This window comes from Solea solea, chromosome 9, assembly GCF_958295425.1.
Source record: "Solea solea chromosome 9, fSolSol10.1, whole genome shotgun sequence".
Classification (NCBI taxonomy): Eukaryota; Metazoa; Chordata; class Actinopteri; order Pleuronectiformes; family Soleidae; genus Solea; species Solea solea.
Window position 1 is genome coordinate 25027016 of NC_081142.1, and position 14269 is coordinate 25041284.

General features: G+C 39.1%; 1 protein-coding gene across 1 annotated transcript in view; it reads right to left on the bottom strand.

Moving 5' to 3' along the window:
- The window catches only part of pde4dip (phosphodiesterase 4D interacting protein), a 111738-nt gene extending 99633 nt beyond the window's left edge, over positions 1-12105 (bottom strand). Inside the window, exons 1-3 of the mRNA XM_058637555.1 lie at positions 11893-12105; positions 8710-8964; positions 5781-5906 (exon numbers count right to left, since the gene is read on the bottom strand). The gene's annotated coding sequence lies outside the window, so the exon portion shown is untranslated. The remainder of the gene's footprint in view (positions 1-5780; positions 5907-8709; positions 8965-11892) is intronic.
- Between the last annotated feature and the right edge of the window lie 2164 nt (positions 12106-14269).

Consider the following 14269-nt stretch of genomic DNA (forward strand, 5'->3'; position numbering starts at 1 on the left):
CACATTGTTACAGTATTGTGCATAGTGAAGCATGTGACTGGGATAGGATTTTTGGATTGTATTGGTTGATACATTATTTCTCTTTTCAATATCAGAGCCAGTGATTGGCTCATCCCTAGCATCAGCGGTCTTTAATTCCAGTTCCACAATCTAGTTTACAGGTTTTGTTTGTTAAAAAAAATGACATGTTAATGAGTAGTATATGGAAAATATTAGGGCTGGACAAAATGATCTGCATGATATTGGTATCAGCCAATGGTATTAAAATTGATGTACTATCAAAATGATTTTGGAGACTCTACATTAACATTACATGAATAATATTCATAAACATTAAAATGTAAATATGCCAGGTTGTAGCCAAAGGCTAATTTCCACCTGTAGTCCCTTGGCAGGTTATTTCACTAAATAACCTCTGTCTTGTTAATTTCCCCGAAGGAACCTCCCAAAGGGATTATTAAAGTCGTCGTCTGTCTGTCTGTCTTTGGCTGCATGGAAAAACATAATGGGTACACACACACACACACACACACATCAATATCCTGTATATATCCGTATTAGTAGCAGTTATAGGTCTAAGCACTCCTGATTTGAATCTTAAAACTTGTGAAAAGTTCCCGTAAAGACAGAATTGGTACAGGAAATATCTGTACACTGTATGATGGTGTATGACGGGCTTGTAAGTTGTGCTGTAACGCTACACCAAAAACCGAGACGAACATTTTTTACACCTTACAGATACAGGAGACAGAATGAACCGAGCCAAGGGAAAGAAAGATAAATAATGTCTCTTTTTTTTACATATCCTGCTGTTTCCGTGTGAATATTTGCAACTTTACAGACACCCATGGATTTTTTTTCTTAAAAAAAGCGACTAGCGACAAATTTACTGACTTTCTGTCATAAATCTCAGCTGATCACAGTGTCTTTCCAGGCTGACTTTAGTTACTTCTCATTGACAATAGTAACATCTATTTCTGCTTTGGCCGATTTCAAATTGAACAGCCATGAAACAGTTTTGACTGATCTGCTCAAAAATTCATGTGACACAAGAGACAAGCCATGACGTCCGTTCCGGAACAGGAAGTCACACATTTTGAATTAAACCGCCATTTTGGTGGCTACAGGAAGTGCTTTGTAACTTGGTAACTAGTTACTTTCCCCATTACACCTGACTTTTAGGTTATGTTTAAACAAAATGAAATCCTTTGTTTTGATTTTACCTCACTGACACAACATTACCAAACGTGGCAGCAGCTTCTGTGTCCTCATGAATTAAAATTTTAGAGATTTAAAGATTTTCTTCTTTGGACTTTGATGCAGTCTGGTGGTGACATAAAGTGGTAAACATAGACTTGAGAGATCATATACTTGAGCAAGTGTCTCTTTTGTTCTGTAAAATTCCTTTCAACCAGGTTTACCGACACAGAAGGAGAACGCAGCACAGTCAGTGCTCGAAACTGTAATTGGATCTTGGTGGTTTTTGACTTGTGACTGTGTTGCTGGTGTGTGAATGTGTTAGTTCTCACACACAGCCACTGTGGTTGTGTGGTTAGAGGATTAAACTCAGGAACCCGAGCTCATACTCAGCTGAATGAGTTAGCATAATAATTTTTTAGCCGAGTGGTTGTAATTAGAAACAGACCAAACAGACTGTACTTCTCTGAGCCAGGTTACAGGTAAACAGTGAGACTGCGTGAGTTTATTCAGACGACTTGAGGGCCCGATGATTTTCTGACACACTGAATTCATCACGGAGTCCATCAAGATGAGTGATGTCGGAGGAGGTTGTTATTTCAGTCAGCGAGGTGGTGACAGGGAGGGAGTTACAGTAAGAGAAGAAGAAAAAAACAACAGACACATGGAGAGGAGGAGGAGGAGCTGCGGACAGTAAAAGCTACACCCTTCAATTATCCTGATCACACCTTTCCTCCACCCGTCCTTCCTTCTTTCCTCAACTATTTCTCCCTCGCTGACTGATCAAACAGCAGCCGCTATGTCACTCACACTGCTCTGCCACTTATCGCTCAAAGTGTCAGACAAAATACTTCATTGCTTTAATGTGTAGCCTACTCTGCTACCTAAAACTGCAAGAGATAAGAATGATATACTATCATACAGCTGAAAACCTTGCCAAATAAAAACACAAAAAAGTATCAACAAAGCAGCAAGAAGTACAGACATTCACCTGCCTGCTGAGCTAGTAGCAAAGTTCATGTTACACATGACTAAACCACATCAGAAGAAAATATTAACTTTAGCTGACAAAAGTAAGGTGTTTCATGTCCACAAAGAGGCCATTTGCATTTTCACATGGCCCCGCTTCCATTCCATTATCCGTTCAAAATTTCTTGCCAGGAATTTGCCCTCATTTGTATGTCCAAATATAATTTCAGATTTGCACCTGGATCAGTAAATAACATTACACATATACACATTCACACCTGGAAAAAAAATGCTTAGGGGGTTTAGTTACACTTAAAACTGTCAGACAAAAAACTCATGACTAAAAAGTGAGTTATTTCTTTGAAGTACAGCACCACACTCAACCAGACCTGTGGTAACCATGCTTATTACATCTCTTTCAATTTGAGGCATAAATGGTGTAGGAGGCATATTTCTTCTGCATCTGAACGAGGTAAAAAATTTTAAAAAATGTAGTAGCCTAGAGTACTTGTAATGTTTGTAGTTTGTATCTTCAGAACCACACAGTAACAAGGATTACTCCCTTATTTTAATGATATTTCAGCCAGGCACGAGCGATGCTCAGTGGTTATTCAGTTCAGACCTTTACAAAACACACCTATTTCTACGTGAAGCATATTTGCCTGGACATTTCAGAATACATATGATTCTGCAGTCAGATTTACTGCAGCACCACAGCTCCACACTGACTCAACCATGTTCAAACACAAGTTCAGACTTGATGTGAGATTTAATCGTTGTGTCTGCTCTGTAGTAGCCTGGCCAACACTTTCTTACACTTTCAAGAGGCACGACCAACGGACATAGATGAAAATGCCTCTGTAAGCAATCAGACTGATGATCGGGATGACGTATGCAGAGTGATGGAAAACGTGTCAACAAATAAACTTGTTGTAGTTTTCTATCTAGGAGAGATGGCTATCTAGTAATGGTGTCTTTAGCCCGAGGCGGCTCAAAATAAAAACATGCCAAATCAAAAGACATCTGCTCTTTGGCTGCCATGTTGGATGTGCAGTAATTGCTAGACATCACTTCTCTGTTGTCATCACGTGAAGCTCACCTCTAATGCATTTTTTTGGACATTCTGAAGTAGCTTCCTTGCCAGACGTGTCTGCAAAGTGAAATCAAATTGCTGGCAGGCGCGGCTGAGTTCACCCAGGCTAGCAGTAGGGCTAGATGACATGGCCAAAAACATTATCACGATGAAATATTTTCTAATCAGTTGATATCAATAATCACAGTAAATGTCTCCAATACACGTTAAAAAAATGTCTCGTACTTTCACCTTTTGGCAGTTTCAATTTTCACTGCGTCAAAAGCCTCAGATTTTCCCCGCGATGGGTGATTTAAGAAAATACCTTCTCTGCTGCAGCAACATTTGAAAGGATCATGCTGATAAAGTTCTGTTTTTGAAACATAACCTCACCTGGAGCAGCTTCATGTTCCTGCTTCAGATTTGAAACTATTTTCTGAATCTTTCCCCACCACCAGCTGTGGAGAAAGAGGAACAGGCCTTCTCATACTCTGTGCTCTGATTAGAGCCAGGTTTGGTGTATACCTTCCTCCTCTCTGTGGAGAGGGATGTAACTTGTCTAATTAACTCGGTCGTTTCTTGTCAATGAGGATCCATGAGACTGCGCAGAGTTTTTGGGTCCAAGAGTCTGTCAGAGGACGCTGGAAGGATGACTGCGTTCAACAATGTGGCCAAAAACACCCGGCTAATCTACCGCTTATCTAACAAAAACATGATGATGTCACTGCAAAAGATCGGCAGCAAAAATCAGCAGAAACACATGTAGAATGTGATTTGCAGAGCTTTGCTTGTTGAAGTGAAAGCATGCTGCCATTGTTATTGACCTGCATGTGTTTTCACTGTCATCTAGTGACAGTGAAATACATTTATTATGAAGCATCAGCTGGCAGCTATGTCATAGGGCGAAAGGCGGAGTCAAAACCTGGACAGATAGCCTGTCCATCAACAGGGACACAGAGACAAACAACCATTCACTCTCACACCTATGGTCGATTTAGAGTGTCCAATTGATCTAATCACCATATTACATGTTTTTGGACTGTGGGAGGAAACAGGAGAAAACCCGCGCACACACGGGGAGGACATGCAAACTCTATGCAGAAAGACCCTTGTTCTGACAGGGTTGTGAACCTCCGTCTTCCTGCTGCAAAGTCAAGAGTGCTAACCACTACTCCAACCATGTGGCTCATGCAGAACAATATAAGAGACAAATAAAACAGACCCTTTTTAAAAAGAATAATCTTCAGCTGCTTTTTAAAACACACTATGGGTGCTACTGAATGGATTCATCAGTCCCCTCTTGTTTGAAACTTAGTTTGGGGGACGATTAGCCTTTGATCTGAAGACTGCGACTGGGCTCTAAATGTCTTGCACTGCTTCTCAATTATTTCTTTTCTTTTAAGTTTTGGATTTTTGCTCTAATTGTACACTCACAAAACATTACTTATGATTCTTATATCTTACTGTTGCCCACCCCTGGTCTAATGAGAGGAGTGGAAGAAGGGAGAGAAAGTCAAACGGCGTTCGGAGGCTTAAATGCAACACAAAACCACTGTCAAGAATCTTCCGCTTCTTTTGGCTTCTCCCTTTAGGGGTCACTAAAGCAGATCATCTTGTCCTCTCCCTTGTGTCCTCTTCTGTTACACCAACTGTCCTCATGACGTCCTTCACAACATCCATGAACCTTCTCTGTGGTCTTCCTCTTTTCCTCCTGCCCTGCAGCTCCAGCTTCAACATCCAATGTGTCCAATATAATCACTATCTCTCCTCTGACGTGAGCAAACCATCACAACCTTGACTCTCACTTACTTACTATCTCCAAAACAGCAAATATTCAGAAAATAATCAAAACCACTGTCGAGAACATTTCCAACGTATCAGTAAGGAACTTCAAACCAATACAGTGTTACACCTCTAGTCACCATACAACTTGGGAATCAATACATTCAGATCCAAAGTGAACCTTGTGCAGACGTTGTGAATGTTAAGTGCAAAATAGTGCATTGGACAAACTGCTATTCTAGTAAGAGGCTGTCAAACATGGAATTCACTACCAAACAAAATCAAATGAATGTCATTTGACTTTAAAGGTTAAATGTTGGACTAATTTTAGATAAATGTATATGTTATAATTGTTGTATGGTGTGTGTATGTCTGCATCTTCATGTATTGCAGTCAACTAGGGTTGCTAATTAGCAATTGCACATCAGCTTCATTCTGTCTTGGAGCTACAGTATGTCAAACTGTATTGTCCCCTATGAAATATATAAATGAATGAATAAATGACAGTGACTCATGGTATATAATTAACAACAGCACCACACACACACACACACACACACACTTCCTGCTGCTGGGCCACTGAACAGTCCACATTTAAAAACTCTGTGGATCAGTCGTATCTTGTTTTGAAACTTGTTCCAAATTTATCAAATCCATAGGCACTTTAAGGACGAATGTATACAGTATTTATCATAATGTCATGCAGCTTCTACATCGCAGCTCTCTGTGAATCACTGGCTGCCTGGAGCTAATAACTTACCTCTCACTTGCAGCAGCAGCAGCAGCCTCAGCCTCTCCATCCTCCTCTGATTCTCACCGACGCATCCTTCACCTCCTCAGCCGTCCATCATCCAGCAGCGTCCCCGCTGATTATCACCTCAGCAGCCTGGAGTCAGAGTCAGAGTCAGAGAGATGCTAATGCTCAGCCAATGATGACGATGCTCCCGTTTCAGCTCATTGGACGACAGCGCGACACAATAAAGGCAGACACGAGAGAGATAAGAGACCCCTCCCATACCCAAACATCAAAGAAAAACCCTTGTGATTCGGTTGGAGAGGGGGATGAGTGATAGATGAGTGCTTTGCCCTGAGGGGGAGACATTTATAAGGTGAACAGATGGGGAGTCTCACAGTGGGGGGTCATTATCACCCACGCGCCCAGACCAAACATTAATCGATTATGGAAATAATCTAGTTGCAGCCCTGCAGTATTGATTATTAATGTGGACAGTGGTTCTGAAATAGGGCTCAGTGAAAAGTTTCCAGAATCATCCATTAAAATGATCATAGAAGTATAAATGTATATTCCATTTATTTATTTTCTTTTACATTTATTTTATTTTACAAAAAGCTTCAGAGCAGAGTAAAAAAAATTTTGTAATGTACTCTTATTTCCCAGTTTGGGGAATATTCTATTTACTTATATACTTATATACACTCTTTTATAATTATATACATTATTTCATACGAAGGTCTCAGAAAAGGAAACATAATTGAGAGAATTGTGTAATACAATGAAATAGAAGCCACATGAAAAAACAACTTTGACAATATATCAGACTAAGAAAGGTTATCAAACTATCCAAACCAAATGTAAGCGTATTACTCAGTACATTTTAATTCAGACAACACATTCAGAATCTTCGATTATTTTAGTTTTCCTTCCAAACGACATTATCTAACAAAATGTGTTGTCACTGTGATCATTTGCTGCATATCTGGCTGTTGATTTCTGGTGATTATTTTCTTTTTCATATAATTAGTCCAATGTCAGCTCACACTGTTTAAGCCTCTTTCCTCTTTGTCTCATCTTTATTTTTTCAGTCTCCTTTCTGGTCTCTTCTACAGAGCATCTCCCTGCCTCTGAGTGTGTGCCAAACATTGCTGCTGTGTCACCTAGTGGCCAAAGGTTGAACTACAGCGGGTATTTGTCTTCTGCTTTCATAATTCACTCATGCATTTCTTTTTACACACGTTCAAAAAAGTCTCTCTTACACTCACCAATAAACCCATTTCATTTTGTACTGAACATGGACAGACATGTAAATAAAACTATATTTGGTACATGCAGGGGAAATGTAAGTTATTTTTAAAGCAATTTATGGGTTTATTTAAAGGAAAACTCAGTGTGTGTGTGTGTGTGTGAGTTCAGGTCCATATAAATGTGCATGTCTTTGTATGAAGGACATGTGTGGGTTTTATGGGTGTGTGCAAGTGTTAATGAGCAGTGTGTTTCTTACTTGTCTGCACCTGTCCTCAGTTTGCTGCTGTGTTTGAACGGATCATAATTATTGTGCATGATGCAACAACATCAGCTGACTATCAGAACCTTAGTCCAGTCAGGCCACAGGTGGTGGGTCCATTATCATGAATCATGTATTCATGATACACAGCTGTTGAGTACAGCTGACCTAAACGCTTTTACCATTACCATTGTAATCATCATCCAAATCATCCTTCAAATGTACAGCCCAACTAAAGTATTATTATTATCATCATTATTATTATCATTATTATTATTAAGTAGGATTACTTACATTTGAATATTTTCCAATACTGAGTACTGTGCATTTACAGTCTCCTCCAAAAGTATTGGTAGAGTGAGGAAATTTCCTTTATTTTTGCTGTTGGCGTCAAACATTTGGGTTTGACATGCAAAGATGAATAGCTTTTATTTCATGTCTACATCCAGATATGTTAAACAACTTAGAAGAAGTCCTCATCTGTAATTTTAAGGTGAGTTACAGTATAGGAACAGATTATTAGACATGAAAAATAGTTCATATTTAGTGTCAAATCCTATGCTGTGTGTCAAATGACTTCCTCCTCTTGACTGTAGAGCAGAGCACAGGTTTGCTCTACTTTTTACTTCTAAGGAAGTATTTACAAACTGCGACACATCTGCCTACTGACGCTGACCTGCTCAGCTCACTTATGGATAAAGTTGTATCAGGTGCAGCAGTATGAGAGTGTAGCATTGGACCCGATACCCGATCCTGGTCTCAGTGTGCAATGTGTGTATATGTAACATGGTCATTCTGAGGGTACTGACAGTTGTCTTCATTTTAAGGGAGAATTTAAAGCAGCTTCACATTCATACACACGGGCAACTGAATTAGAAACTTTAAAACACACAATTTGAAAAAAAAAAAAAAAAACACAATTACGATACAAGTACAGAACAGAAAGTTCAATCATAAGCCCATCAGAATAGAAATGTTTTAACCTGGATTTAAGAATATTCACACACAACATCTCAATGCTGCTTTTTAAGGTTAGGTTCATGCACTTCTGTCATGTTTGTCTCACATTAAATCAGTTGTACACATAGTACTGTTCCATTGTCAACTGGTATTGCCTGGCATCCATGTTGTTTTTTTTCAAACTTCTCTCTGGAACTCGGTGACCTCGGTGATGATGTCACTCCCCAGCTCCAACTTCCAAATTGTGATGTTACTGTAAACCAAACCTAGTCTCCTAGAAAGCATTTCCCCAATTTTGAGCACATGTATCATGTTTCTTTCCCATGGTTTCTGAAAACCCTGAGAAAGAAACATGTTTCACTCCACACTCTGAAGTCTGCCGAGGCAAATGTTATATGTGTGAATGTGATATTAAGGTAAATTCTTTCATTATATCAACATTTCCTAAGAGACGTAACCGACAAGTATTTGAGGTAAAATTCTCACCTGGACAAAGTGCGATTTTTTTGGTCACAAAGATGTTTTGCTTCTGAAACGTGAGCTCACATGTTTGTGGGCTTGGCAGAAAATGTGCAATCGCAACATCTGATCCTAGTTTGCTCTGCCAGATGGTAAACGTGTGAAGAGGTGGTCCAGTTATAGTTGCTGATGTGTTGTTTGGCTTCACTTTGGTTGGAGCCTGTTGTTCCCATGCCTCCATCCAGGCTGGGTTAAATCTGATCAGAGTAGACTCTCAGACATCTACGGAAGAGGATCAGAGCCACATGTGAACATTTGTTCGGAAACAAAGTAAAATACACACACACACACACACATATATATATATACATATATATATATATATACATATATATTCATATACATATATGTATATATATATATGTATATATACACATACATATATGTGTATATATATGTGTGTATATATATATTTATATACAGTATTATATAAAAGTATTTAGTCAGCCACCGAATGTGCAAGTTCTCCCACTTAAAATGATGACAATCCTGGAAATCACATTGTAGGATTTTTAAAGAATTTATTTGTAAATTATGGTGGAAAATAAGTATTTGGTCACCTACAAACAAGCGAGATCTCTGGCTCTCACAGACCTGGAACTTCTTCTTTAAGAAGCTCTTCTGTCCTCCACTCATTACCTGTATTAATGGCACCTGTTTGAACTCATTATCTGTATAAAAGACACCTGTCCACAACCTCAAACAGTCAGACTCCAAACTCCACCACGGCCATGACCAAAGAGCTGTCGAAGGACACCAGGAACAAAATTGTAGACCTGCACCAGGCTGGGAAGATTGAATCAATAGGCAAGCAGCTTGGTGTGAATAAATCAACTGTGGGAGCAATTATTAGAAAATGGAAGACATACAAGACCATTGATAATCTCCCTCGATCTGGGGCTCCACACAAGATCTCATCCCGTGGGTTCAAAATTATCATGAGAACGGTGAGCAAAAATCCCAGAACTACACGGGGGGACCTGGTGAATGACCTGCAGAGAGCTGGGACCAAAGTAACAAAGGTTACCATCAGTAACACACTATGCTGACAGGGACTCAAATCCTGCAGTGCCAGACATGTCCCCCTGCTTAAGCCAGTACGTGTCCAGGCCCTTCTGAAGTTTGCCAGAGAGCATATGGATGATCCAGAAGAGGATTGGGAGAATGTCATGTGGTCAGATGAAACCAAAATAGAACTTTTTTGGTACAAACTCAACTCGTCGTGTTTGGAGGAAGAAGAATGCTGAGTTGCATCCCAAGAACACCATACCTACTGTGAAGCATGGGGGTGGAAACATCATGATTTGGGGCTGTTTTTCTGCAAAGGGGACAGGACGACTGATCCGTGCTAAGGAAAGGATGAATGGGGCCATGTATCGTGAGATTTTGAGCCAAAACCTCCTTCCATCAGTGAGAGTATTGAAGATGAAACATGGCTGGGTCTTCCAGCATGACAATGACCCCAAACACACCGCCCGGGCAACTAGAGTGGCTCCGTAAGAAGCATTTCAAAGTCCTGGAGTGGCATAGCCAGTCTCCAGACCTCATCCCCATAGAAAATCTGTGGAGGGAGTTGAAAGTCTGTGTTGCCCGGCGAAAGCCCCAAACATCACTGCTCTAGAGGAGATCTGCATGGAGGAATGGGCCAAAATACAGTGTGTGCAAACCTGGTGAAGACCTACATTAAACGTTTGACCTCTGTCATTGCCAACAAAGGTTATATTACAAAGTATTGAGTTGAACTTTTGTTATTGACCAAATACTTATTTTCCACCTACAATGTGATTTCTAGGATTTCTAGAAGTTCTCGTTTCTCCTCGGAAGTAAAGCTTCAGTGAGATTTGACAAGGCCTGTTCTGACTGACCTCGTCTCAAGAGGAAAAGACAGTGTAGAGCTGAGGAGTGAGGCATCTAACTAAGAGAGCTCTATGATAATGTCGCTGGTCAAAATGCAAGTTGGTCTCTGTCAAGGACAGTCAGACTGTAGTTATTAGAGCAGACAGAATTTGGAAACTGTGGTGTCAGAGCTTATTATGGATGCTTGGATGAACTTGAAGCTTGGTTTAGTTTAGCATGCTCCATGTGGACTGAACTCATCTGTGCTTTCCTGTACTTGTGCAGTAAAGCATGAGCACAGGCTGGATCCACAAAAGTTCTGATAGTCAGTCTGGGGAGACAAGGGCATGATACTGGAGGTGAAGTGTTTTATTTATTATTATTTATTCTATTACAAATATTTATATTGATTTAATACAGTGTTTGGCTATAGTGCAGTGGAAAGCATGTAGCACCCCCTTGCCACTTTGGGTATAAGTAGTGGTGACTACCTTGGGTTCTTTAAAGAAAGTGTTATCTCTAACTATAAATATTAGTTTAGTTTAGAGCTGCAACTAACGATTATTTCCATAATCGATTAATCTGTCGATTATTTTCTCGATTAATCGATGAATCGTTTGGTCCATAAAATATCAGAAAACCTTAGAAAATGTTGATCGGTGTTCGTCAAACCTGGAAATGATGATGTTCTCAAATGTCTTGTTTTGTCCACAAACCAAAATTAACTTTTAATGATTTCTTTGTTATCCAGAGCAAAAAAATTAAGAAAATAGTCACATTTAAGAAGCTTAAACAATCGGAAATTATGTTTTAATCATGAAAAAAGCTTCAAACCGATTAATCGATTATCAAAATAGTTGTCGATTCATTTAGTAATCGATTAATAAGCGATTCATCGATTAATTGTTTCAGCTCTAGTTTAGTTTAGTGTTTAGTTTAGTCTTTTCACTGTGAGCATAGCAATAGAATAGTAAAACCACTTTAGATTATGATCAATAAACCTCCACAAACGTTCTCAAAACCAACAGATGTAACCAACATACCATAAGAAAATTAATATTCACACTCAACTTAGAAAAATAACAATTTACTAATATTCACATTTAAATCAATCAAATAATCAAATCAATAGTCTTCAGCTGTAAATGGTCAAATAAAAAGAAAACAGTGTGGTTCACTTGGGTTACAAACCTCTTATTGGATTAACCAACCAAAAACACACTCAAATACTCTATATATAATATAATGGTTCCTTTAAACCTAATTAAATTAGAATAAAACTTAAGACATATAGCCGGCAAGACTTATAAATACCAATTTTAGTTCGTTGCAGTGCCCCTCACAGCAGATCTCGATGGCGCTCCAGCTTCATCTACGTCACTAGGTTAGCATCCCAGAGTGGTAGCTTCTTGCTCACCGTAGAGCTAGGCTAACGCAGGTGGCTAACTGTCCGAATATAAACTCCTCGTTGGATAAATTATTCACAACAGTCGCTCCATTGAAAATACAGAGTTCACGTTTTGTGGACTCTCGTAATACAGGAACCACCTTAAGGAAATAGGTGGGTTACGTATTTCCACGGATAACTGTTATTATCTAGCATCGCAGCACCTGTAAACTGTGTCACGTCAACTGCTCGCTCGCGCTCTGTTTGACACATGACCTACAACTCGCTTCTCATTGGTTAAGAAAATAAACAAATATAAATGTGAATTTCTTTCTCACCATAACTTCCATAAATACATATGTATATTTATATATATGTATATATAAACACATATTATATGTGTATGTATATATACATACATATATGTATATATATATATATATATATATATATGTGTGTACAAGAAATTGAACATTAAATTCCATTCAAAAATATTCAAGTAGTACTTTTTTGAACTCCTATTTATACCATGTATATTGTCTTCTAGATTTTCGACAGTAATATACTCAAAACCACGACCCTGGAGACCAGAGTTCAGAAAAGACCAAAAACTGTTGTTGATCCACATTTATACACGTCTTATAAAGTAGTATAAGAAATGATTTTGACCAAATTATTTTATAACCAAACGAGGAACCAAACATCTGGAAGAGATGTAAAATATGAAGAATGTAAATTTGAATTTCGGTAAGGTAAGGAGTAGAACATTATCTGCAAAAAGAGAACTATGGTGAGAAGGAGGGGACTTTCCTTAACTGCCTGATAAAAGTTTAAATGAAAAGGTGACTAACTGTCTGAACATAGACTAAAAGACCAAAAACAAACTGTCACTGAACGTATCATAGGGACTGTCCACATGAAAACAAGGCTAGGTTAATCTGCATTAGTTTTTTTTTTTTATCATATCTGTAATTGATATTTTTTGAAAACGTGTTAGATAGTGAGAAAACCTCAAAATGGCACCCTTGCATTGTCCTGTAGACAAACAAAGATGTCATAATTCCACCTCTCTCTTGCACTTGCTTTCACTGTTGCTTATCTTTGTTGTTTTTGTCTTCCTCTTCTTGTGTCTTGGAAATTTGGTCTGCTCTCTTTAAGATGACTTGTATTTTCTTTCCTCAGTCATCCTGGCTTTCTTCATTCTGTCTGTGCATGGTGAAAGCAAACTTTTCACATTTCTTTGCAATCTGCGCCTTTATTTACCTATTTCTGGTGATTGGGTCAGAGTCTGCTCCTTTTGGATTGAAACCTGACCAGTCACAGCACAGAGTTTGCTTTAAAACCAAGTTCAGACCGTTTTTTTTGTCCTTTGGCAAAGCGAGACAGGCTTCATTGGGGTGACTCACATCCTGGCTAGAGGAACTCTTCATCAATTCCCCGATATGAGTCTGTAACAGTGAACATGTCCACAGAACATGTCCACATGTGCTTTTATTATATTCCAACCGGACTCTTGATAGATGGTACAAGCAGAAAACCCAGACTCGTTGCTCAGAATTTATGAGTATGGATTCAGAAGTTGTATCTCTGTGAAAGTACTTCAGTGGCAGATGAAAGCAAGAACACTGTGTGTGTGTGTGTGTGTGTGTGCAGTGATTGTGATGGTGGGGCGATGACTGCGATTACAGTAGAAAAACAAAGAAACAGAATAAAGTCAGAGCTTCTCTCTCTAAAGTCCATCTCTCTGGTGACTCCCTCTCTAATTAGGCATTAGCTCTGAATAAGGGCAATACAAACATTTCCTCTCAGCATGGAGCATGTCAGGCACCTGCCACTTATACTAAATGGATAATTGAGAAAAAAAAATAAGCTGTGGGGTCCGTCTGCTGCAGGCCAATTAGACCTGCAGTGCTAGTGTGTGTGTGTTTGTGCAAGTGTGTGTGTACGAGTGAGTGAGTGAGTGAAAGATGTTGGGTGAGTCCATGTACAGCCACCAGCAGGGGAAAATTGGAGGCAGATTTTTCCACGGCAGATGTCGACTCCAAATTGCTCATTTTGGACGGGGAATTTGCTCTGGCACAAGATGTGACAATGATATTCATGTCAGAGTTTGCCCCCATTTATACCAGGCTGAACACACACGTGAGTACACACACACACACACACACACACACACCCCTAAAACTATATATAAAGGAGAAAAAGAAACATTCGTTATAGTCTCAAGTTTAGGCAGTGATCCAAAAGTTACCTAGTACATAAACTTTATCCCTCACTTACAGTCTCTTTATTTCTCACACACAT